This window comes from Pangasianodon hypophthalmus, chromosome 2, assembly GCF_027358585.1.
Source record: "Pangasianodon hypophthalmus isolate fPanHyp1 chromosome 2, fPanHyp1.pri, whole genome shotgun sequence".
Taxonomy (NCBI): domain Eukaryota; kingdom Metazoa; phylum Chordata; class Actinopteri; order Siluriformes; family Pangasiidae; genus Pangasianodon; species Pangasianodon hypophthalmus.
Genome location: NC_069711.1, coordinates 22,250,325 through 22,273,626, shown reverse-complemented (window position 1 = coordinate 22,273,626; position 23,302 = coordinate 22,250,325). Strand labels below are relative to the sequence as shown.

Genomic DNA, 23,302 nt, shown 5'->3' with positions numbered 1-23,302 from the left:
CTGCTTTTTAACATGTTAAGGTGGTAAAAGTCAAATTCTATAATTATTTTAATGAAAAAAAAAAATGCTCGTTTCAGGAGAAAAGATGAGCCAGAGGACATGCGCCAAGGCTGAAGCTGAGGCTAGGGAACTGATGGGCAGGTTCCTCAAGGATATTGAAGCAAATGACAAAGAACTGAGTGCGTAAAGAACTGATATGGAAAACTGACTATATTATTGAGATGAATGCTGAAGATACTGAACACAAAATCTGAAGATGAACCCTTAACATTCTTATTACAGGAGAAAGGATCCGCACTAAGGCCGTTAGGGTACTGATGGGAATTTTCCTCTGCGATACTGAGACAAATGACACCTCCATGAGTAAGTTACTATTGTAGGGAGAATGATAGGAGGAATAACAATAATGAGAAGGAAAGTCAATAATATGAAAATAATATTTTAAAACAGAGTTCCTGAAAGAGGTGGATGCTTTAGCAGAGGAAGAGGATGAAGCCATCAGTCAGGTCTTGGAGGAGGAAGAGGGAACAATCGACCTGCCACTGGGTGAACAAAAAATATAATCTCAGAATAATTTCTGACAAAATGTGAAAACTCTCATATTGTTTCTGTGGTAATTAACACAGGTAGTTCATATTAATAAAAATAATACTGCATGTGTACTACCCCTGTATTCTTAACAAGATGCTAAAATGTTGGAAATATTTGATCTTTAAAACTAAAGTTCAGAAATTTTAAATTTTCACTACCACTGATATATCCCTTTAACTATAAAATAAGTTTCACACAATCCCTCCAAACAACTACTCAAACAAACAAACAAATAAAAGCTGAGACTGCAGTATGGTTAATGGATGTTAAACTGGATGAGACTATAAGTGATTTTTAAAACATTATCAGTGAATTTGTAATTATGAAAATTAAATAAAAGTGGCAATAATAATATTATATAATATTATGATTGTGACATTATACATCATTTTCAAATGATGTAGTAAACGGCAATAAGACAGAGAAGACTGTTGAAAACAGCGGGAATGGAAAGGAGAAAAAGAAATGGACCAGGAGAGGGACACGAGGCAAAGGAAGGAAGATAAATTACAAAAAGTTCCAGGCCAACAAAGAAGGTATTATTATTATTAATATCATATCATGATGGCAGTAATGTAACTGGAGAATATTGCTGATATTAAATTAAATGAGGAATTGAAATGAAACATTTTATTTGCCTCAATTAATACAATCTAAACATTATATCTAGTTTTAATTATGAATAATGTGATTTTTTTTTCAGAAGGAGATAAGGCTGAAGCTGAGGCTAAAGCTGACGCTGAAGCTGAACTTGTAACTGATGCTCACACTGATGCTGAAGTTGAGGCTGAAATTGAAGCTGAAGCTGAGGCAAAAGCTGACGCTGAAACTGAATCTGAAGCTGAAGCTGAGGCTAAAACTGAACCTGAGGCTGAAGCTGAGGCTAAAACTGAACCTGAGGCTGAAGCTGAGGCTAAAACTGAACCTGAAGCTGAACCTGAGGCTGAAGCCGTTGCTGAAGAAAGAAAGCCAGAAGACACAGAAACAGAGAACAGCACATCTCTGGGTGAGTAGGAGCAATCACTCACACTAATATACCACTTTAAGTAAGATAAATTTCACACAATCCCTTCAAACATCAACTACTCAAAGAAATAAGTAAGTAAACAAACAAACAAAAAAATACAAATAAGTAAAACAATCACTGCATTCATCCTTCACTGATAAGTATTATTAATAACCACTGAACTTCAATATTAGCATTATTTAAGACTGACATTATTCATTTATTATTTCCTAAAGATGGAGCAAAAGGCAACAATGCAGACCAGCCTGCCGAAAGCATCAGGAAAGGAAACGAGAAAAAGAAATGGACCAGGAGAGGAACACGAGGCAGAGGGAGAAAGATCAATTACGAAAAATTACAGGCCAACAAAGCAGGTATTAATATTAATATCATGTCATGATGTCAGTAATGTACCTTAAGAATTGCTGATATTAAATGAAATGAGGAATTGAAGTTATACCCTTTATCTGCCCCAATTAATACAATCTAAACATTATATTAAGTTTTAATTGTGAATCCTGTGACTTTTTTTCAGAAGAAGATAAGGCTGAAGCTGTTGCTGAAGCAGAGACTAAAGTTGAGGCTGAAGTAGATGCTAAAGATGAGGTTGAAGCTGAGGCTGACCCTGAAGAAAGAAAGCCAGAAGGTGCTGAAACAGAGAACAGCACATTCCTGGGTGTGTAGAAACAATCACTGACACTGATGTAATAATAATAATAATAATAATAATACTAATAATAATAATAATAATTATTATTATTATTATTATTATTATTATAATAGTGACATTATACATTATTTTTCAATGATGCAGTAAACGGCAATAAGACGGAGAAGACTGTTGAAAACAGTGGGAATGGAAATGAGAAAAAGAAAAGGACCAGGAGAGGGACACGAGGAAAAGGAAGGAAGATAAATTACAAAAAGTTCCAGGCCAACAAAGAAGGTATTATTATGTCAGTAATGTAACTGAAGAACTGCTGATATTAAATTAAATTAGGAATTGAAGTGAAACATTTTATCTGCCTCATTTAATACAATCTATACATTTTATCAAGTTATAATTGTGAATCCTGTGACTTTTTTTCAGAAGGAGATAAGGCTGAAGCTGAGGCTGAAGCTGTTTTTGAAGCTGAACCTGATGCTGAAGCTCACACTGATGCTGAAGTTGAGGCTGAAGCTAACATTGATGCTGAAGTTGAGGCTAAAACTGAACATGAGGCTGAAGCTGAAACTGGGGATGAAGCTCACATTGATGCTGAAGTTGAGGCTCAAGCTGAAACTGAACATGAGACTGAAGCTGAGGCTAAAACTGAACATGAGGCTGAAGTTGAGGCTGACACTGAAGCTGAAACTGAGACTGAAGCCGAGTCTAAAACTGAACCTGAGGCTGAACCTGACACTGAGGATGAAGCTCACATTGATGCTGAAGTTGAGGCTCAAGCTGAAACTGAACATGAGACTGAAGCTGAGGCTAAAACTGAACATGAGGCTGAAGTTGAGGCTGACACTGAAGCTGAAACTGAGGCTGAAGCTGAGGCTAAAACTGAACCTGAGGCTGAAGTTGACACTGAAACTGAACCTGAGACTGAAGCTGAGACTAAAACTGAACCTGAGGCTGAAGTTGAAGTTGACACTGAAGCAGAACCTGATGCTGAATGTGCTGCTGAAGAAAGAAAGACGGATGACGCTGAAACAGAGAACAGCACATCTCTGGGTGAGTACGATCAATCACTCACACTGATATACTTCTTTAATTGTCAAAGAAATTTCATACAATCCCTACAAAAATATAAACTACTCAAAGAAATGAGTAAGTAAACAAACTAATAAATACAAATAAGTAAAAAAAAAAATCACTGCATTCACCCTTCACTGATAATAAGTATTATTAATAACCACTAAGCTTCAGTAATAGTATTGTTTAAGACTGACATTGTTGATTTATTACTTCCTAAAGATGGAGCAAATGGCAAGGATGCAGACAAGCCTGCTGAAAGCATCAGGAAAGGAAATGAGAAAAAGAAAAGGACCAGGAGAGGGACACGAGGCAGAGGGAGAAAGATCAATTACAAAAAGGTCCAGGACAACAAAGCAGGTATTAATATTAATATCATGTCATAATGTCAGTAATGTAACTGCTGATGTTAGTTCAATTCATGTGGTTTGCTGGTATTATTGCTGTTAGAAAATATTAACTTTTTCAAAAACAGGGATGCTGAAAGAGGTGGATGATGGAGCGGAGGCCGAAGCTATCGGTGACCTGATGAACATCCTCCTGGATGAGACAGAGGAAACTAATGGCCCATCTCTGGGTGAGTATAAAACTATAATCTAAGAATAATTTCAGACAAAATGCAAAAAATAACTGAAAAGAGCCTCATATTTAATTTGCCATGGCGATGAACACAGTTAATTCGTATTAATAACACATAATACTCCATATCTACTAATCCTATATTCTTAACAAGATGCTATAATGTTCAAAATATTTGAAAATTTTAACTAAAGTTAAAAAATGAAAAGTTTTAAATTAATTTTTTTTTACAGCAGGAGAAAGTGGGGAGATCACGATGAGTGCTGACATTGAAGCTGAGGCTGAAGCCTTTAATGGTTTCCTCACCGTCCTCCTGGACGAGATAAGGGACAAGATCAACCTGCCTCTGGGTAAGTAAAGAAATTAACTTCCAATGAGGAAATAGCATTTGTATTACAAATAATAAATACCCTTTACACTGATAAAGTGCTCTACATGTTTGCACAACCAGAGTTAATCTGCAATAAAGAAGGGCTGCACCCATGAAGAGCTTTAAAGTAGGAAACCTAAATATTGCAATCTTAAATTACAATATTTAAAACAGGGATGCTGCAAGAGGTGGATGATGGGGCAGAGGCTGAAGCCATCAAGCAGCTCCTGAACGTCTTCCTGGATCAGGCAGGCGAAATGATTGACCTGCCTCTGGGTAAGTAAAGAAAATAAATTATAATCTGTGAATAATATTTCAATTACAAATTTAAATACAATTCACGTTGACAAAGTGCTATGAGGATTTGCAAAAACAAATCATACAAGCTTACATTAAATTAAATGAACTGCGAGAAAATAAAGGAAACTAAAATGCTACAGAAGAAACATCAACAGGACATTTGACGTGTTGTTAGAGAGCTCTGATTTTGCTGTTAGAAAACTGACAATATTAACTTATTTAAAAACAGGGATGCTAAAAGAGGTGGATGATGGGGCGGAGGCTGAAGCCATCGACCAGCTCCAGAACGTCTTCCTGGATCAGGCAGGAAAAACTTCTGGCCAGTCTCTGGGTAAGTAAAGAAAATAAATTGTAATAAAATTATTTGACGTGCTGTGTTAGAGAGCTCTGATTTTGTTGTTTGAAAACTGAGAATTTTATCTTATTTAAAAATAGGGATGCTGAAGGAGTTGGATGATGGGGCGGAGGCTGAAGCCATCAACCCGCTCCAGAACGTCCTCCTGGATGAGACACAAGAAAAGATCCACCTGCCTCTGGGTAAGTAAAGAACATAAATAATAATATGCCAAAAACATTTCAATTACAACGTTAAATAACATTCACACTGGCAAACTGATGTACAGATTTGCAAAAGCAAATCATACAAACATATTAAATCAAATGAAACGCAATAAAATAAAGGAAACTGAAATGCTGCAAAAGAAGTATTAAGAAAATTTAATGTGCTGTTAGAGAGCTCTGATTTTACTGTCAGAAACTGAGAATATTAATTTCTTTAAAAACAGGGATGCTGAAAGAGGTGGATGATGGGGCGGAGGCTGAAGCCATCAACCAGCTCCAGAACGTCCTCCTGGATCAGGCAGAAGAAAAGATCCACCTGCCTCTGGGTGAGTAAAGAATATAAATAATAATATGCCAAAAACATTTCAAATTGATGTACAGATTTGAAAAAGCAGTTCATACAAACATATTAAATGAAAAGCAATAAAATAAAGGAATCTGAAATGCTGCAAAAGAAGTATCAAGAAAATTTGACATGCTGTTAGAGAGCTCTGATTTTGCTGTTAGTAAGCTGAGAATATTAATCCATTTAGAAACAGGGATGCTGAAAGAGGTGGATGATGGGGCGGAGGCTGAAGCCATCAACCAGCTCCAGAACGTCCCTCTGGATGAGACAGAAGAAAAGATCCACCTGCTGTCTCTGGGTAAGTAAAGAAAATAAATTGTAATTAAATCGTTTGATGTGCTGTGTTAGAGAGCACTGATTTTGCTGTCAGTGATAATGTTAATTTATTTAAATACAGGGATGCTGAAAGAGGTGGATGATGGGGCGGAGGCTGAAGCCATCAACCCGCTCCAGAACGTCCCTCTGGATGAGACAGAAGAAAAGATCCACCTGCCTCTGAGTGAGTAAAGAACATAAATAATAATATGCCAAAAACATTTCAATTACAACGTTAAATAACATTCACACTGGCAAATTGATGTACAGATTTGCAAAAGCAGATCATACAAATATATTAAATCAAATGAAACGCAATAAAATAAAGGAAACTGAAATGCTGCAAAAGAAGTATTAAGAAAATTTAATGTGCTGTTAGAGAGCTCTGATTTTACTGTCAGAAACTGAGAATATTAATTTCTTTAAAAACAGGGATGCTGAAAGAGGTGGATGATGGGGCGGAGGCTGAAGCCATCAACCAGCTCCAGAATGTCGTCCTGGATCAAGCAGGGGAAACTTCTGGCCAGTCTCTGGGTAAGTAAAGAAAATAAATTGTAATTAAATCGTTTGATGTGCTGTGTTAGAGAGCACTGATTTTGCTGTCAGTGATAATATTAATTTATTCAAATACAGGGATGCTGAAAGAGGTGGATGATGGGGCGGAGGCTGAAGCCATCAACCAGCTCCAGAACGTCCTCCTGGATCAAGCAGGGGAAGCTTCTGGCCAGTCTCTGGGTAAGTAAAGAAAATAAATTATAATAAAATCGTTTGATGTGCTGTGATAGAGAGCTCTGATTTTGCTGTTAGAAAGCTGAGAATTTTATCTGATTCAAAAACAGGGATGTTGAAAGAGGTGGATGATGGGGCGGAGGCTGAAGCCATCAACCAGCTCCAGAACGTCCTCCTGGATCAGGCAGGAAAAACTTCTGGCCAGTCTCTGGGTAAGTAAAGAAAATAAATTATAATAAAATTATTTGATGTGTTGTGTTAGAGAGCTCTGATTTTGCTGTTAGAAAGCTGAGAATATTAACTTACTTTAAAACAGAGATGCTAAAGGAGGTGGATGATGGGGTGGAGACTGAAGCCATCAACCAGCTCCAGAACGTCTTCCTGGATCAGGCAGAGGAAACTTCTGGCCAGTCTCTGGGTGAGCAAAAAATATAATCTCAGACAAATTTCACACAAAATGCAAAACAATAACTGCAAAAAGCCTCATATTAATGTTGCCGTGGTGATGAACACAATTAACTCGTATTAATAACACGTAATACTCCATGTCTACTGACCCTATGTTCTTAACAAGATGCTATAATGTTCAAAATATTTGAACTTAAACTAGAGTTAGAAAATTTAAAGTTTTAAATGGAATTTTTTTTACAGCAGGAGAAAGTGGGGAGATCGTGACGAGTGCCAACGCTGAAGCTGAGGCTGAAGCCTTTAATGGTTTCCTCACCGTCCTCCTGGAGGAGATAAGGGACAAGAACAACCTGCCTCTGGGTAAGTAAAGAAATTAACTTCCAATGAAGAAACAGCATTTGTATTACACATTTAAAGATAAATTGATAAAGTGCACTATAATAATGTAAGAAAACTTTTTTTTGTTATAACAGCTAAATAAAACCCCAACTGATATTGATGTTACAGGTCAATCAGCTCAGCAACGGATTCCATTAATACTGGACTTAATGCATAGTTCTCCATATCTACTACTCATATATCACTTCTTAAGCACTGAATCCCTAAACAGAAACACTGTAAAAGATTGTTGTATTTAATAGGCTTTTGTAAATTAAATGAATTTTGAGTTCCTGTGGCATTAAATAACTCATAGATATTTACCGGGATGAAGCGGTTATTAATATTAATATCATCTCATGATGTTAGTAATGTACCTGGAGAACTGCTGATATTAAATTAAAATAAATTAAGAATTGAAGTGAAACACTTGCTCAGCCTCATTTAATAGAATCTAAAGTTTTCATTGTGAATAATGTGACTTTTTTCAGAAGAAGTTGAGGCTGAAGCTCAAGAAAGAAATCCAGAAGAGGCTGAAACAGAGAATAGCACATCTCTGGGTGAGTAGGAGCAAGCACTCACACTGATATACCTCTTTAACTGTAAAATAAATTTCACACAATACCTCCAAAAATAAACTACTCAAATAAACACACACACAAACAAACAAACAAACAAATAAGTACATAAGTTAATTAATTGATTAAAAGCTGAGGCTGCAGTACAGCTAGTGGACGGTAAACTGGATGAAACTATACGTAATTTGTAAAAATATTTATAAGTGAAAATTGTAATTATGAAAATGTTCAGTAAAGTAGAAATAATAATATTATTTATGATTGTGACATTATACATTATTTCCGAAAGATCAAGTAAACGGCAATAATACAGACGGGCCTGTTGAAATCACTGGGAATGGAAACGAGAAAAAGAAAAGGACCAGGAGAGGGACACGAGGCAAAGGAAGAAAGATAAATTACAAAAAGTTCCAGGACAACAAAGCAGGTATTAATATTAATATCACGTCATTATGTCAGTAATGTAACTGAACAACTGCTGATATTAGTTCAGTTCGTGTTAAACAAAGAATCTAGACATTGTATCAAGTTTTATTTGTGAATCATGTGACTTTTGTCCGGACGATCTGCAGCTGAGGCCATAGAAAGACCACCAGAAGATGCAGAAACAATGAACAGCACACCTCTGGGTGAGTAGGAGCAATCACTCGCACTTACATACCTCTTTACGTTTCACAGAATCCCTCCAATCATCAAATACTCTGACAATAGGTGCATTATTCGAATGTGTGCAATAATATTTTGTCTATTTATTGCAGCTGTAGTTCTTTTTACACCCTGAGCTTTTTGTTCCAAGACTATAGTACACATCTGGATAGCTGTTCATGTTTATGTATGTCAAAGCAGACAAACACATGGTGAAGGCGGAAAAAGACTTGCATAGTAATTTCTCTAATTCTGTCCCACAGCTGAACAGAATGGAGGGAGGAAAGAGCTGATGGACGCCAAAGCATCAAGAGACCAACATAAAAGACAGACACAAAGAAAGCCACAGACACAGTCACATGTCTGGACACACCGTGACAGAGCCTGCGAGTCAGGGTGGAGAGGACCTGCTCACTGGGACCGGAGAGACAGGAGAATCCCGAGAAGATCAACTCAAGACACACCATCACATGCTGGAGCCTGATCTGTTGAACAGCACACACTCACACACACACACACACTCTAAACCCAATGCACACACTAACACACATATACACACACAAAACCAATGCACACAAACATGCATACACAGAAAACCCAATGAACAAACAAACACACACAAACACACACACACAAAACACCCCCGCCAAGCCCCCATCCTAACCTTAAGCCTAACACTACCACCACCCCTATTCCCCAATCCAATTATTAAAATTATTTTTAAAAATGGACGCTTATGCCTTTGCTGGTTTTTGGCCCGAAGAAGAATATTACTTGATTGGAAATCAAGCAAACCACCATCAGTTTCACTCTGGCTTAGCGTGTGATGATGCTTTTGAAATTGGAGAAAATTAAATATTCACTTTGAGGATCTACTAAACATTTTTATTCAGTATGGAACCCCATGATTTTATATTTTGAAAGGTGCATAACTTTCCCCCAATCTAAAATTATAAGTAGAATCAGAAGACCCATCTATATGGGCATGGATATCACAATCAGACAGAATGGGCTAACAATATTACATAATATATGGGCTGTAAACTGTAAACTATTTAGTATAGTAGTGTAGCAGCAACAAGTATATCTGTACCAGCTATAAGTATATCTGTACCAGCAATAAGTATATCTGTAGCAGTAGTAAGTTTATCTGTAGCAGCAATAAGTATATCTGGAGCAGCAGTAAGTATAGCATTCCAAAAATATAAAATGTCTGATGCAGCTTTGTAAAGTGTGGTGTGCAGTGGTATTGACAATTGACTTGATGTGTTCCGTTATCTTTCTGTGTCCTATATGGTCATATAACACCGGTTACATCCCAAATCACTCCCTGTTGGAGACATGTAGTGTACTACTTATGGTGTAAAAGTCATTGTGTACATAGCAAGTGTATAGGGAACAGAAAACCGTTTGGGGTTCGGCCTTTTTTTTATTATTTAATCGACATATTTAATAAAGTGTAAATATTCAAATGAAAATAACCACTTACTATCCTCTTATCTTCTGCAATATCAAACGCCAGTTAATTCCTATTCATCATCAGTTTATATACTTGTAAATCCTAAATTTATACACGCAAAGATTCTTTAGGTCTTTTCTTCACTGAACTACATTACCTATCAGCCTCAGCATGTCACATGACCATGTCACATGGCTCACTAAGCACTTACAGCTGTTATGTATTACCCCTAATCAGCACCCCTACTGAAGTCCTGGTCTCTGTATGTGTCACTGTTAAGCTTTTGTTGTTGGCGTGTGTATGTGTTGTCGTTTGTGCTGTAGTGTATAAACTGTAAATATGTGATAAAAAAGGACAGGAAAAGGTGGTGTAGGAGCAGTTTGTAGCAGGTTTTCTGACGGGAACACTGGAGTGAGTCCAGTGCCACAAGCTGGTGGATGTTGGACGCAGTGATAGAGCTGGCAGAGGAAAACATGGCAGCATATCCAGGGGCAGACAGCTCTCTCTCTCTCTCTCTCTCTCTCTCTCCCTCTCCCTCTCTGTGTGCGCATGCGTTGTGTGAGTTTGTACGAGAGCGGGGTGTGCTGTTGCGAGAATTGCTTTTTCTTGGACGTTTTCCCTCTTTTTAGTCAGTTGGTTTGTCTTTTTAGGCGGTATAGCGCGGGTCTTGCGGTACTGTAAACGCCGGGATGGCGGCAGTTCCCGTGCAGGAAACGCCACCTGTGCTCTCACTTCGTAATGGGTGCAGGTGTGTGCCAGACCCTGGTGTTGCGGTCGAAGAGTTGCTCTTAGTTGTAGGAGAGCAGGTCGGGTTTGAGAATATACTGTCGGCCTCACGAATGAGCAAAGCAATCGTTGTCTTTTTGATGAGTGAAGCTTTATTGAATCAGCTGACTGTGAGCGGAATATGGGTGAAGGAGGCTTTTGTACCGATCACCCCGCTGTCCGCTCCAGCTACCAGAATCACTATTTCTAATGTCCCTCCTTTTATTTCTAATGATGTTATCAAAGAATGAACGAGATTCAAGATGATTCCGTTAGGGTGTAAAAATGCGGCGCTTAAACATGTGCTTTCTTTACAAAAGGTAAAGGAGGTGTAGAAGCCCGTAATTTCTTTCCTGACCTTGATAAGTGTGTCTCTTCTGTGATGTGGGCATGAAAAGTGAGTAGTTACAAGGAACTTTCACAACAAAAGCGTTTTCGCCTAAAGAAACATCACTGCAATTAGACAACCAGGTAGATCGACACAAAAAGAGGGGCTAATAAGAGGGAAAACAAAATGAACATGCTGAATTGTATCTGTATCTCCTTTCTATACTGTCTACTCCTTCCCTCTTTCATCTTTATGGAGATCTTAAGAATAGGATCCGTTAATGTGAATGGGATGAGGGATGTGAGGGAGATCATTTTTTAAAGGAAATAATTAATTTGAATGAGTCGAATGTTATTTTCCTTCAAGAGAGTCATAGTAGCCAAAGCAATGAATTTGAATGGACATTGTGGTGGGAGGGAGAACGTGTTCTCAGTCATGGGACTAATTTAAGTGCAGGGGTGGCTGTGCTTTTTTTCCCCCTGCTGTTAAAGCCAAAATTTTATTGAAACATGAGTTAGAACCTGGAAGGCTGCTAACTGTAAGGGCAGAAATAAGTAGCTTCTGCTTTTTGTTTGTGAATATTTTACGCTCCTAATACTGGCCCTGATAGAATTAAACTTTTCATTAAGCTGAAACAATTTTTAAGGCAAAACCAGAATGAAGATTTTATTGTTTTGGTGGGGGGGACTGGAATTGCACATTGGATTTTACACTTAATAGAAATGGGGAGGAGCCACATTCACAGTCAGCACTCTGTTTAGCTAATGTGATTGAGAACCTGAATTTTTTTAGATGTTTGTAGAGAACACGATCCTTCAACGCGACAGTACACTTGAGTGAAAGTCAGCACTGGTCTGATTTCTGCTGCATGTTTTGACCTGTTTTATGTATCTGGAAATATGAGAAATAGTTAGAAACACAACTGTTGTCCCCATGTCCTTCTCTGATCACAAATTTATCACAGTTGATTGTGTCTTGGACATAAGACTGAGTTATTATTGGCATTTTAATGTAAGACTCTTAGAAGACAAACTTTTTATTGAGAAATTTAAGTTATTTTGGGAAAGTTGAAAAGGTCTGTTTTGATAGTATAATTCAGTGGTGAGAAGTGGGGCAAGCACATATAAAGTTGTTTTGTCAGCAATACGCTTCTTATTCCACTTCATGCTTGAAGAAGACATTGGAGCAACTGGAACAAGAAATTACTGCTATTGAGAGAAACATGACTTAACAACACTGTTGGTTTACAGGAAAAGTGGACTGAAAAAAAACTTTCCTTAAGTTCTATCTTAAATGAAAAAGTCAAGGGTGCACTTAAGGCGCAAGTTTTTAACAGTGAGAGACATGGATGATCCTACTTCTTTTTTTTTTTTTTTTTTCTTTCATTTGGAACGCAAAGCTGCTCAAGACAAACAGATGTACAGTCTAAAGGACAGTATTGGGTGTATTACTTCTGACCCAGTGGAGATGTGTAGACTGGCTGTAGACTTTTACTCTACTCTTTTTGCTGCTGATAATTCAGATGGACATTGTAGAAAAGAATTTCTACAGGATCTCCCTGTTCTGACCTCAGAGCAGAAGAATCTTTTCGGAAAAAAGACTTGTTTTTGATGAAGTGACTGCCTCTGTGATGGAACTCTCTTTAGGCCGTACACCCGGAATAGATGGTCTTCCTACTGAGTTCTGTAGGAGCTTGTGGACTGTCATTGGGAATGACTTTTAAAAAAAAAAGTTCTTCAGGAATCAATTAATGAAGGAATTCTTCCTAAGAGTTGCCAGTGTGCGGTTTTAACTTTGCTTCAAGAAAAAGGAGACTTAACTTTATTAAAGAACTGGAGGCCTGTGGCACTTTTATGCTCTGAGTACAAGATTCTCTCTAAATGTTTAGCCAAAAGATTAAATACTGCAACAAATCATACATAAGGATCAGTCATACTGTATAAAGGATAGCTCTATTGCAGATAATTGGCATTTGGTGAGGGATCTTTTTGACTTTGCTTCTTTTAATAATGTTAATGTGGGGGTTTTGTCATTAGATCAGGAAAAGGCTTTTGATAGGGTAGATCATGTCTGTCTATTTGAAATGCTTCAAGCCTTTAGTTTTGGGGATCATTTTATTTCATTAATCAGACTGCTTTATTCTGAAGCTACTTGTTTAATTAAATTGGCCGGTGGTCTCAGTATTCCTATAAGGGTTCAAAGGGGTATCAGATAAGGTTGTCCCTACGCTCTGGACCAGATGAGCATCACTCCTGAGCTGCTGATGATCCAGAGCCAGACCCCCCTCCCCCCCCTCACTCTGGACCTGTCCACCGGCAATGTTTCACACTGCCACGAAGACGCTTCAGCTGTTTTCTATGGACTACACAAACGCACATTGTACACACACACACACACGTGCACTACAGTGTAAACCCATATGAGGATGGGTTCTCTGAGTCTCTGAGTTTCTTCCTATCACCATCTCAGGGAGTTTTTCCTTGCCACCGTCGCCCTGCTTGCTCATCAGAGACGTCACACACACACACTTCATTTTACTTTGTTTGTGTAAAGCTGCTTTGAGACAATGACCTTTGTTAAAAAAAAAAAAAAAAAAAAGTGCCATACAAATAAAAATGAATTGAATTGAAGAAGCAACTACATGTGATGTGTGTAAAGGCTCTTCACTGTCATACTCTGGAGAGCGTAAAAGAGTCTAAGTGGTTGGACTTTTTTGGATCAGGCTTTTCCCCCAAAGGTAGTTGGAGGACCTTGTACAAACCCCCCCAATGAGAAACGGTCTGGAGACCTGCAGTGGCGGATTGTGCATGGGGGCAGTCGTGGCCTAATGGATAGAGAGTCGGACTTGCAACCCGAAGGTGAACCTGAAGGTTGTGGGTTCGAGTCTCAGGTCCAGCAGGGATTGTAGGTGGGGGGGAGTGAATGACCAGCGCTCTCTTCCACCCTCAATACCACGACTGAGGTGAGACCCTTGAGCAAGGCACCGAACCCCCAACTGCTCCCCGGGTGCCGCAGCAAAAAAGGCTGCCCACTGCTCCGGGTGTGTGTTCACTACTGTGTGTGTGCACTTGGATGGGTTAAATGCAGAGCACAAATTCCGAGTATGGGTCACCATACTTGGCCACAAGTCACTTCACTTCACTTCACTTCACTTTACTTCACTTCGTATAATAGCGACGAACAGACACAGGACACACAAGGGTTGCCTTTTCTGTGGACAGTCGGAAACAGTTTTTCATTTATTTTCTGAATGTGAAAGGCTTGTCCCTTTTTTTTTTTTTTTTTTTAAAAAAGAAGAATGCTGCCGTGAATTAGCGGAGGTTTTTACTTTCTTTATCTATGGTCCTAAATATAAACATTCCAAAAGGGAGACCTATGTATTAGTGAATTTTGTTTTTGGCCAAGCAAAGTTGGCTATTTGGCTGTCACAGGAAAAATAAGATTGTTGGAATGGGACAGACTGATGTTACGTTGATTTTTAGGGGTTTGATAAAATCACGCTTAAAGGTTGAATTTGCCTTTTATAATTTAATAATGGATATAGAGACCTTTAAAAACAGGTGGGGCATTAATAACTGCATATGTGAAGTTGACTATGATGGCTCTCTGAACATTTATGTATGATAATGAATTATATGATGTTTCTTGTTTTATGATATCAGTTTTTGACTTCCTATATTTTTTGATATACCTGTGCAATATATCTTGATCCTTTTAAAAAGTGAAAAAAAAAATTACTGATTAATTTTTTCTGGAGATTAAAGAGATGTTTAAAAGTCAAGTCTCTCTCTCAGCCTCTTCTCATTCTGGAGTGTTCCCTCCTAAAGGTCTTGTATTCACTGACTATAATTTTAAATGCAGTCACTTAGGTGGCGTGAAGGTAATGTGTTCTCTGTAGGAGGTGAAACCAGCTGAAATAATTCATGATTTTAATTATACTAATTATTTGTAATGAGCTCTTTTAGTCATTAGTTGCAGTTTGCAAGTTATTTTCATGTACCAAATATATCACGTATATAAACTTAGTTCATGGGGGGCGCTAGAGAGCACCACATGGTGTGGACATAAATTTAGAGTGCTCCCTCAAAGCCTCGGTAAATTTGTGTTTTTTTCTACTATTTTCGTTGTGAAGGTTTGCACGCCATTATCTAGTAGTGAAATGAAGAAGGCTAAACCCAAGAAAGGTGATTCACCAACTCGTGCAGGTGAACAGCTGGCCGAGAAGCCGTCGTCGCATAATAACTCAACTGTTATTCTATCGGCGATTCAAACAATGAGTAACAGTATGAACGACAGATTTAATTCGTTGGAGGCGACTTTATCTCAGCTGCAAACAACACTTTCTGAAACTACCTCCCGTATCGCGGATCTTGAGGGTGTTAAAGCTGAGAATGAAATTCGCATTTCAGATCTCGAGGCCTCTTGTCAGGAAATTCTTGCAGTTAATAAGGCCCTGCGTGCTAAACTGGATGATCTCGAGGGTCGTTCTCGACGAGAGAATATCAAGATTCTTGGGTTACCTGAGAACGTGGAGGCCGGCCGCCCAACTGCGTTTGTGGAACAACTCATCCCAAAACTCCTGGGTACCGAGAACTTTCCCGAAGGAATTAAAGTTGACCGCGTACATCGTACCAGGCCCCTACCATCGAAAGGAGGACGTCCCCGAATCGTGATCGCGAAGATACATCATTATCCTGTCAAAGAGATGATACTGCGACTCGGGCGGCAGCAGGCGCCTTTAAAAAGAAGTTGAGGGAGGCCGGTATGCGATTCGGACTGCTCTTCCCTGCACGTCTTGTTGTCACCCAGGGCAATAAAAAGAAAATCTTCGGCTCGGTGTCGGAGGCTGAAGAGTTTGTGAAGTCTGTCGTAGAGCAAGAGCCTTCTTGATCCGCAGTTAAGGACTGTTCCTCAATGCTGCGACCATGGTTGAAGGACTTAAAATTTGATTAAAAATCGGTTTATAGGCCTTTATAGGAGGTTGTGAGTATATTCTCATACGGGAAAAAAAAGACATTTGCAGATTGTTTATGATCATGTTATTCGATCAAGTTATACAGTTATAGGCCTATACATATTAGTGCCTTGTTTGCATGAGAATGTTGAGACCGTCATGTTTGTTTAAATAGTTTTAAATAGTCTTATAAACAGCTTTTTTTTCTTTATGTGCTTGTTATCAGAGTTGTGTCCTAAACTCGTAGCTCAGGTTCATAGAGCAACTCCTTTCTTTATATTTTCTGTGTGGAGGCCGTGAGGGAGTCCTCGGTTTCTCTATCTGAGGTTATTTTGATAGACAAGTTTTTTTTCACTCCTTATGCTGCCCAGCAGCTCCACTGTTCGTATGGGGTTTTTTCCCCAGCTTCATTTGGGAAAGCTGTTGAAAGGGGAGGGGTGGGTGGTGTCTTCTTTTTTCGTCGTGCATTTAGTGTTTTGTGTCTGTGTACCTCCTTCGGATTCCTTTGCAGCAGCCACTACATTATACATAGATATTATACATCATGACTTGTAGTGGGGGGTCTTTATCTAAAGTTGGCAGTGTCACCCTTGCCAGCTGGAATGTCCGGGGATTAAATAATCAGATTAAGAGAGCCAAAGTTTTTTCTTATTTGAAGTCCATCGCTGCTGACATTATTTTTTACAAGAGACACATATAAGGCACTCTGAACAAAGGCGACTGAGATGCAGTTGGATCTCTCAGGTATTCCAATCTTCTTTCTCATCTAAGGCCAGAGGAGTAGCTATTTTGATTCGTAAATCGGTCCCTTTCAAGCATATATCTACTATCAGTGACCCTAATGGTCGCTATGTAATTGTTTCGGGCCTACTTTCCTCATTCCATGTCACATTGCTGAATGTGTACAGACCTAATTTTGATGATCCCGCTTTATTTCGCAGAGTTTTTAATCTTTTACCAACCACTCTAAACACACATCTGATAATAGGCGGTGATTTCAACTTAGTTTTAGACTCTGTTATAGACAGATATCCTTCACGCTCTGACATATCCTTGGCTAATTCTACCATTGTTCTTAATGATCTGATGGCTTCCCTTGACCTTGTTGATATGTGGAGATTAAAATATCCAATGGACAAGCTGTACACTTTTTCCTCGCAGGTTCACAAATCATACTCTAGGATGGATTTCTTTTTAGTTGACTCTAAAATAATTCCATGTGTTAAATCAATGAAACATCATAATAGAATCATCTCTGACCATTCAGCGGTGACACTCTCTCTAGATCCATCAGAAATCAAGCCCAGCTATAATTGGCGGTTTAATCCTACCCTGCTTTTGGACTCCAGATTTTGTGAGCATTTAACAGAGTTGCTTGCTGAGTTTCTCAAATTTAATGACACGGGCGAGGTCTCGGATTCAACATTATGGGAAACCTTAAAGTCTGTCCTGAGGGGTCATATTATTTCTTATGAATCCAGTCTTAAAAAACAAAGAGAGAAACGTCTCCTAGAAATTGATAATCGTCTCACTCAGCTAGAAAATGCATACAGAGATTCTACAGATTCGGATTTGTATAATGAAATTGCAGCACTCGAATTGGAATATAATTCAATTCTTTCGAACCAAGTTAGTAATATGTTGTTAAAAGTTAAGCAAAAACAATTTGAACTTGGCGATAAACCAGATAAATTGCTCTCTCGCCAGCTAAGGGGGCTGCAAGCCAGTAGAGCAATCCATAAAATCAAAAACAAGGAGGGTGTCTTTCTAACAAATCCCACTGAAATCAACGATACATTTAAAGAATTTTATGAAGAATTATACAAATCAAAGGGCTGCTCTGACCCCTCAGCACTAGCTAATTTTCTTCATTCACTACACCTTCCAAAGTTGGGGTGCGCAGAGCAGGCAGCTTTGAATGCAGACATAACAATAGCAGAAATACTAGATGCTTTTAAATTTTTTCCCTGGTGGAAAGGCACCTGGCCCAGATGGGTTTGGAATTGAATTTTACAAAAAATTTGCGCTGGCCTTTTCTCCTTTGATGTTGAGAATGTTTAATCACTCATTTGGTAATCACCAGCTCCCTCAGTCTCTGTATGAGGCAAATATCTCTCTAATTCTAAAAAACGGTAAAGAAGAAACAAATCCATTGACATATCGACCCATATCTCTTTTGAACTCCGACCTTAAAATCTTCACTAAGATCCTTGCTAACAGACTAAATAATTGTATTGGGAAAATTGTTCATCATGACCAGTCTGGTTTCATTCCTGGCCGTTTTTCCTTCTTTAATGTTAGGCGACTAATGAATATCTTATATACCAGGTTTGAGTCCCAAACTAGTATAGCAGTTCTTGCCTTGGACGCAGAAAAGGCGTTTGACCAAATTGAATGGGACTATGTTCTAGCTGTGATTAGAGAATTTGAAATGGGGGATACATTTGCCTCTTGGGTGAAAATGTTATACGCCCAACCTAGAGCTTCGGTCTTAACCAATTTCAATAGATCATCTCAATTTTTATTACATAGAGGCACCCGGCAGGGCTGTCCTCTCTCGCCCTTGCTTTTTGCAATTGCAGTTGAACCGCTCGCCCTTGCCATTAAAAGGAACCCTTTAATATTGCCCCCAGATTTAGGCCGAATCAATCATCATATTTCTCTCTATGCAGACGACATTATTCTATATCTTCGCAACCCAGAACAGTCTATACCACCCTTGCTAAATTTATTGGAAACATTCGGTAAACTATCAGGTTATTCAGTAAACTGGCAAAAAAGTGAATTTTTGGCAGTGACTAACAATATTGACTCAAATTTTATGCGCAGTCTTCCTTTTAAAATAGCCACAAATAGTTTGAAATACCTTGGAGTTAATATATCTAGAGACTCTAAGGATATATATAAACTTAACTTTTTACCTATGTTAGAAAATCTGAAAAGCAATATAAAATACTGGAGGACCCCACCACTTTCAATGATGGGGCGTGTGAATGCCATTAAGATGGTGATATTACCCAGATTTTTGTATCTTTTTCAGAATTTACCAATTTATTTGCCCAAAAAGTTCTTCAAAACTTTAGGTTCTATTGTACTGCCGTTCATCTGGGGCTTTAAAGCACATAGAATATCTAAACTGCATGTGTGTAAGCCTAGATCTTTGGGGGGATTAGGTTTGCCAAATTTTCAACACTACTATTGGGCTGCCAATTGTAGAGCCTTAACTTTTTGGCAGGACCCATGCCCCGATAGTCATTCAGCTGACCTCCCTTCATGGCTTATGATTGAGCAGGGTGCCTCAAACTCATCTCTCTCCTCATTGCTATTTGCTGCCCCAGAAAAACCTAAAGCTGCAGTAAGATCCCACCTTATGATTAATAACTCCCTCAGGATATGGCGTCAAATCGGTAAGACCATTCAAACTGCCAAATACCTCCTTTTTTGCTCCTGTCTGTCGTAACCTTGCCTTTAAGCCCTCACTACTAGACCCAGTGTTCATAGGTTGGGCTAGAAAAGGAATCCTCACCTTGAGAGATTTATACATAGACAACAATTTTGCAACATTTTCTCAGCTAAAAGAGAAATATGACCTTCCTGCTTCACACTTCTTTAGATACCTACAAATTAGAAATTATGTTCGTTCCACTATGCCAAACTTTGAAACGCTGTCAGCTGATAATGAATTACATAAACTACTTACTTGCGATCCCAATACCCCAAAGTTAGTCACAAAATTTGTAGATTTTTTCACTAGTCAGTTAGACATCTCTACTAATCATCTGAAAAACGATTGGGAAAAGGAACTGGATATTCATGTTCCTGAGGAAGACTGGGCAAAATGTCTTAAAAATATATACACTTGTTCTATTAACGCCAGGCACCAACTTATTCAGTACAAGGTGTTGCATAGATTGCATTACTCAAGGATTAAACTTAACGCTTTCTATCCTACTATTTCCTCTCTCTGCAATAAGCGTGAATCTGCGGAGGGTTCTCTTGGTCATCTTTTCTGGGCATGTCCTAAACTGCATGTGCATGTGAATTCTGGTCAGAAGTTTTTCAATTTCTTTCAGAAGCTTATGCATGTGAGCTTCCTTTAGATCCTGCAACTGCTGTCCTTGGCTGGTCAGCCTCCTTGCAGTATCTTAATCACGCGTACCGAGTGCCTATTCAGTATGGTATGATGATCGCAAAAAAATCCATTCTTTGCATTTGGAAGAAAAAGTCAAGGCCACTATTCAAGATCTGGTTGTCTGAACTTTCTTCCACCCTTCATGTAGAAAGGCTTAGATATAGTATGTCTGGAAATATAGATCTATTGGAGGCTTCTTGGAGGCCTCTTTTCAATCACCTGCTAAAAATTTCCAATAACCATGACACCGCTTGAAACTTTGTAGTTTTGTTTAACTTCTGTGTCAATGTTAATACACCCATGAGTGTGTGTGTGTGTGTTTTTTTTATTACCACATTTGAATATTTGAATCTTTCTATTATTATTATTTTTTTTTTTTTCTCAATTACTTGTCAAAGCTAGTGACAATGTTGACTCTTGCAAATCTATCTGCTCTCTATTTTTAGTGTCACTTTCCCGATCACCCTTGCTTTAAAGATAAAATACCTAGGTGATTATTATTATTTTTTATTTTATTGTTATTAGTATTATTTGAACTTGTCCATAATGTCACATTGAGCAAAAGTCTGTGCTGACCTCCCTTGCCTCTACCCGGTGTTGTGGTTAACTGCTAAATTGAATCTGAAGGAGATGGGTTTTTTTGTTGTTGTTTTTTTTTCCCCCTTCTCATTTTATACCTGTGTAGCTGTGTTTTGTCTTGTTTTGTGACTGTTTTTTGCGTGTCTGAAAATCTAAAAATACTTCAATAAATATAATATTCAAAAAAAAAAAAAAAACTTGGTTCATTTCAATTAAAATACAGTTTGATCCATATACAACTATGCAACAATTACACAACATTTTATTCATAGTTTGCCTTCTTGGCAGCTCTCTGGTAATGAAAAGCAGCTGGTGTGAATGATAAAATTAATATTTTACAACAATGTCACATGTTAAACAAATATACAAAAGGAATTTACAGTTATGCACTTTCACTTACATCATCAACCAAGAGGAAGCTTCTTCCAAGGCTGTATTACTTCTGCAAGTAAATATAAATTAAGTACCAGCCTCATTTCATTGTTAAAAGCTTCATTTAAGACAAGCTCAAATCCAAAGAGTAAGTTATATAGTTTATGGGGAAAATATATATTTTTGACAATATTAGGTAATACATCAGCAACAGTAAATTGCTGCTCCAGCTTGATCCAGACTTCACACCCTATCACACAAGTTCTCTGAACAACACTAGACTTCACTCAAATTGAGATTTTTAATAGGCATGTCACAAAGAAATCCCACATCCCAAGGTTTTACTTTTTTTTCCTGTATGCACCCAAAATGGAAGGGCGTGGATCTAAGAAGAAAAAAAAAAACCCAGATATTACCAAATTTGGTTCTGTGATCAAAATACTGAAAAGAGAGCAAAGCTGTAGCCATTTTATAAGTAAAGGCTGAACTAAGGGTGAAATAAATTGCTTTAACCAAAGATAAGAAACCTACCTATAACTCTCAAACAGTGATCTTGATTTCCACACAGTGTCAGGATCCCAGACTTGCTGTTTTGTGTTTCGGCCACTAGAGGCCCTCATTGTTCCTCCATGTTGTTTTGACTGACCAGCAAGTGTTGGCTGTGGTCAGTATGGTTCGGGCCAGAAACGATATTCGCCTAACAGACATTCGGCAGCACATCTTGTGTAGCTCCCTGGCTTAAAAAAGGATAGACCCTCCGACTGATGATTCCCACACTTTATTTGAAAGCCAGATCATCGTTGGACGCCATAAGACGTAGAATGCAGCCGTAACTCGGTGAGAATCAACGTAAGAGCTTGTAGAAAAGAGAAAAGAAAATACCAAAATAAATAAACTTACAAACAAACATACATCAAACCAAATATACATAAATAAACTTTCAAGATCATACAACATAAACAATCTTACTACAGAGCAAACAACTCCAAACAATCACATAAATCTAACAGATAACAGGAAGTCTATATTCGTACCTTGTTCTCCATTCAAACCAGGAGCTAAATCCCTCTAATCCTTTAATGAACTTTGGACGCCACAACCATGTGCGCTTAGGTCTCGTTCCGTACTGAAATGTTTGTGCGCACTTGCCATTAAGAAGAAATTAAACATCATACGAAAAATATCAAAAATAAACAATTCAAAGAATACAAATATTTGGGGAAAAAAAAGAAATAATAATAATAATAAAGTACACAATATAAGACAAAATCATTAACATCTTGGACAATGACGACACGTTCAGCAATGTGGAACCCATAAGTTTGCCGACTATTGCACGCATACTGAAAAGGCACCAGGTGTCTCTAAAACAGCTATACCGTGTGCCATTTGAAAGAAATGCAGACACAGTGAAGCAGCTGTGGTCACATTATTAATGTAGTGATGGTGTGTGTTAGTGTAGTGTTGGTGGGTGTTAGTGTAGTGTTGGTATGTGTTAGTTTAGGTCACATTATTAATGTAGTGTTGGTGTGCGTTAGTGTAGTGTTGGTGTGTGTTAGTGTAGGTCACATTATTAATGTAGTGTTGGTGTGTGCTAATGTAGTGTTGGTGTGTGTTAGTGTATTGTTGGTGTGCTTATGTGTATTGTTGGTGTATGTTAGTGTAGTGTTGACGTGATTTACTGTATTTTGGTGTGTTAGTGTAGTGTTGGTGTGTGTTAGTTTCATTTGAAGTTCATGTAGATAGTATTACTATGAAAGCTTTCTTTCATCTCAGAAATATTGCTAAGATTAGAAATATAATGTCACTACACGATGCAGAAAAATTAGTTCATGCTATTGTTACCTCTAGGTTGGATTACTGTAATGCATAATCCAGTTAGTCCAGAATGCAGCAGCGAAAGTCCTTACTAGAACCAGACGATATGACCACATCACCTCTATCTTATCCACACTGCATTGGCTCCCAATCAATTTTCATATTGATTATAAAATACTACTATTGAACTCTGAAGCACTGAATGATCTCGTGCCCTATTACCTCATGAGCAAAATTTTGGTCTTTTATGATCTGCCATGCCTACTTCGATCAAAAGATGCAGGCTATTTTTGGTACCCCAAATAGTGAAGGCTACAGCAGGGGGTAGATCTTTCTCTTACAAAGCCCCAC

General features: G+C 38.2%; 3 long non-coding RNA genes across 3 annotated transcripts; 2 read left to right on the top strand and 1 right to left on the bottom strand.

The window, feature by feature from the left end:
- The first annotated feature begins 1,876 nt into the window (after positions 1-1,876).
- LOC128317948 (uncharacterized) lies at positions 1,877-2,543 on the top strand. Its single transcript, XR_008301339.1, has 3 exons — positions 1,877-1,971; positions 2,133-2,273; positions 2,412-2,543. It is a non-coding gene; the product is annotated as an uncharacterized LOC128317948 (long non-coding RNA).
- A 4,416-nt stretch (positions 2,544-6,959) lies between these two features.
- LOC128321727 (uncharacterized) lies at positions 6,960-9,210 on the top strand. Its single transcript, XR_008305279.1, has 3 exons — positions 6,960-8,326; positions 8,472-8,528; positions 8,808-9,210. It is a non-coding gene; the product is annotated as an uncharacterized LOC128321727 (long non-coding RNA).
- Positions 9,211-21,209: 11,999 nt separating this feature from the next.
- LOC128321726 (uncharacterized) lies at positions 21,210-22,885 on the bottom strand. The gene is made up of 3 exons (XR_008305278.1): positions 22,168-22,885; positions 21,665-21,989; positions 21,210-21,518 (listed from the first exon to the last, which is right to left on the bottom strand). It is a non-coding gene; the product is annotated as an uncharacterized LOC128321726 (long non-coding RNA).
- Positions 22,886-23,302: the final 417 nt, after the last annotated feature.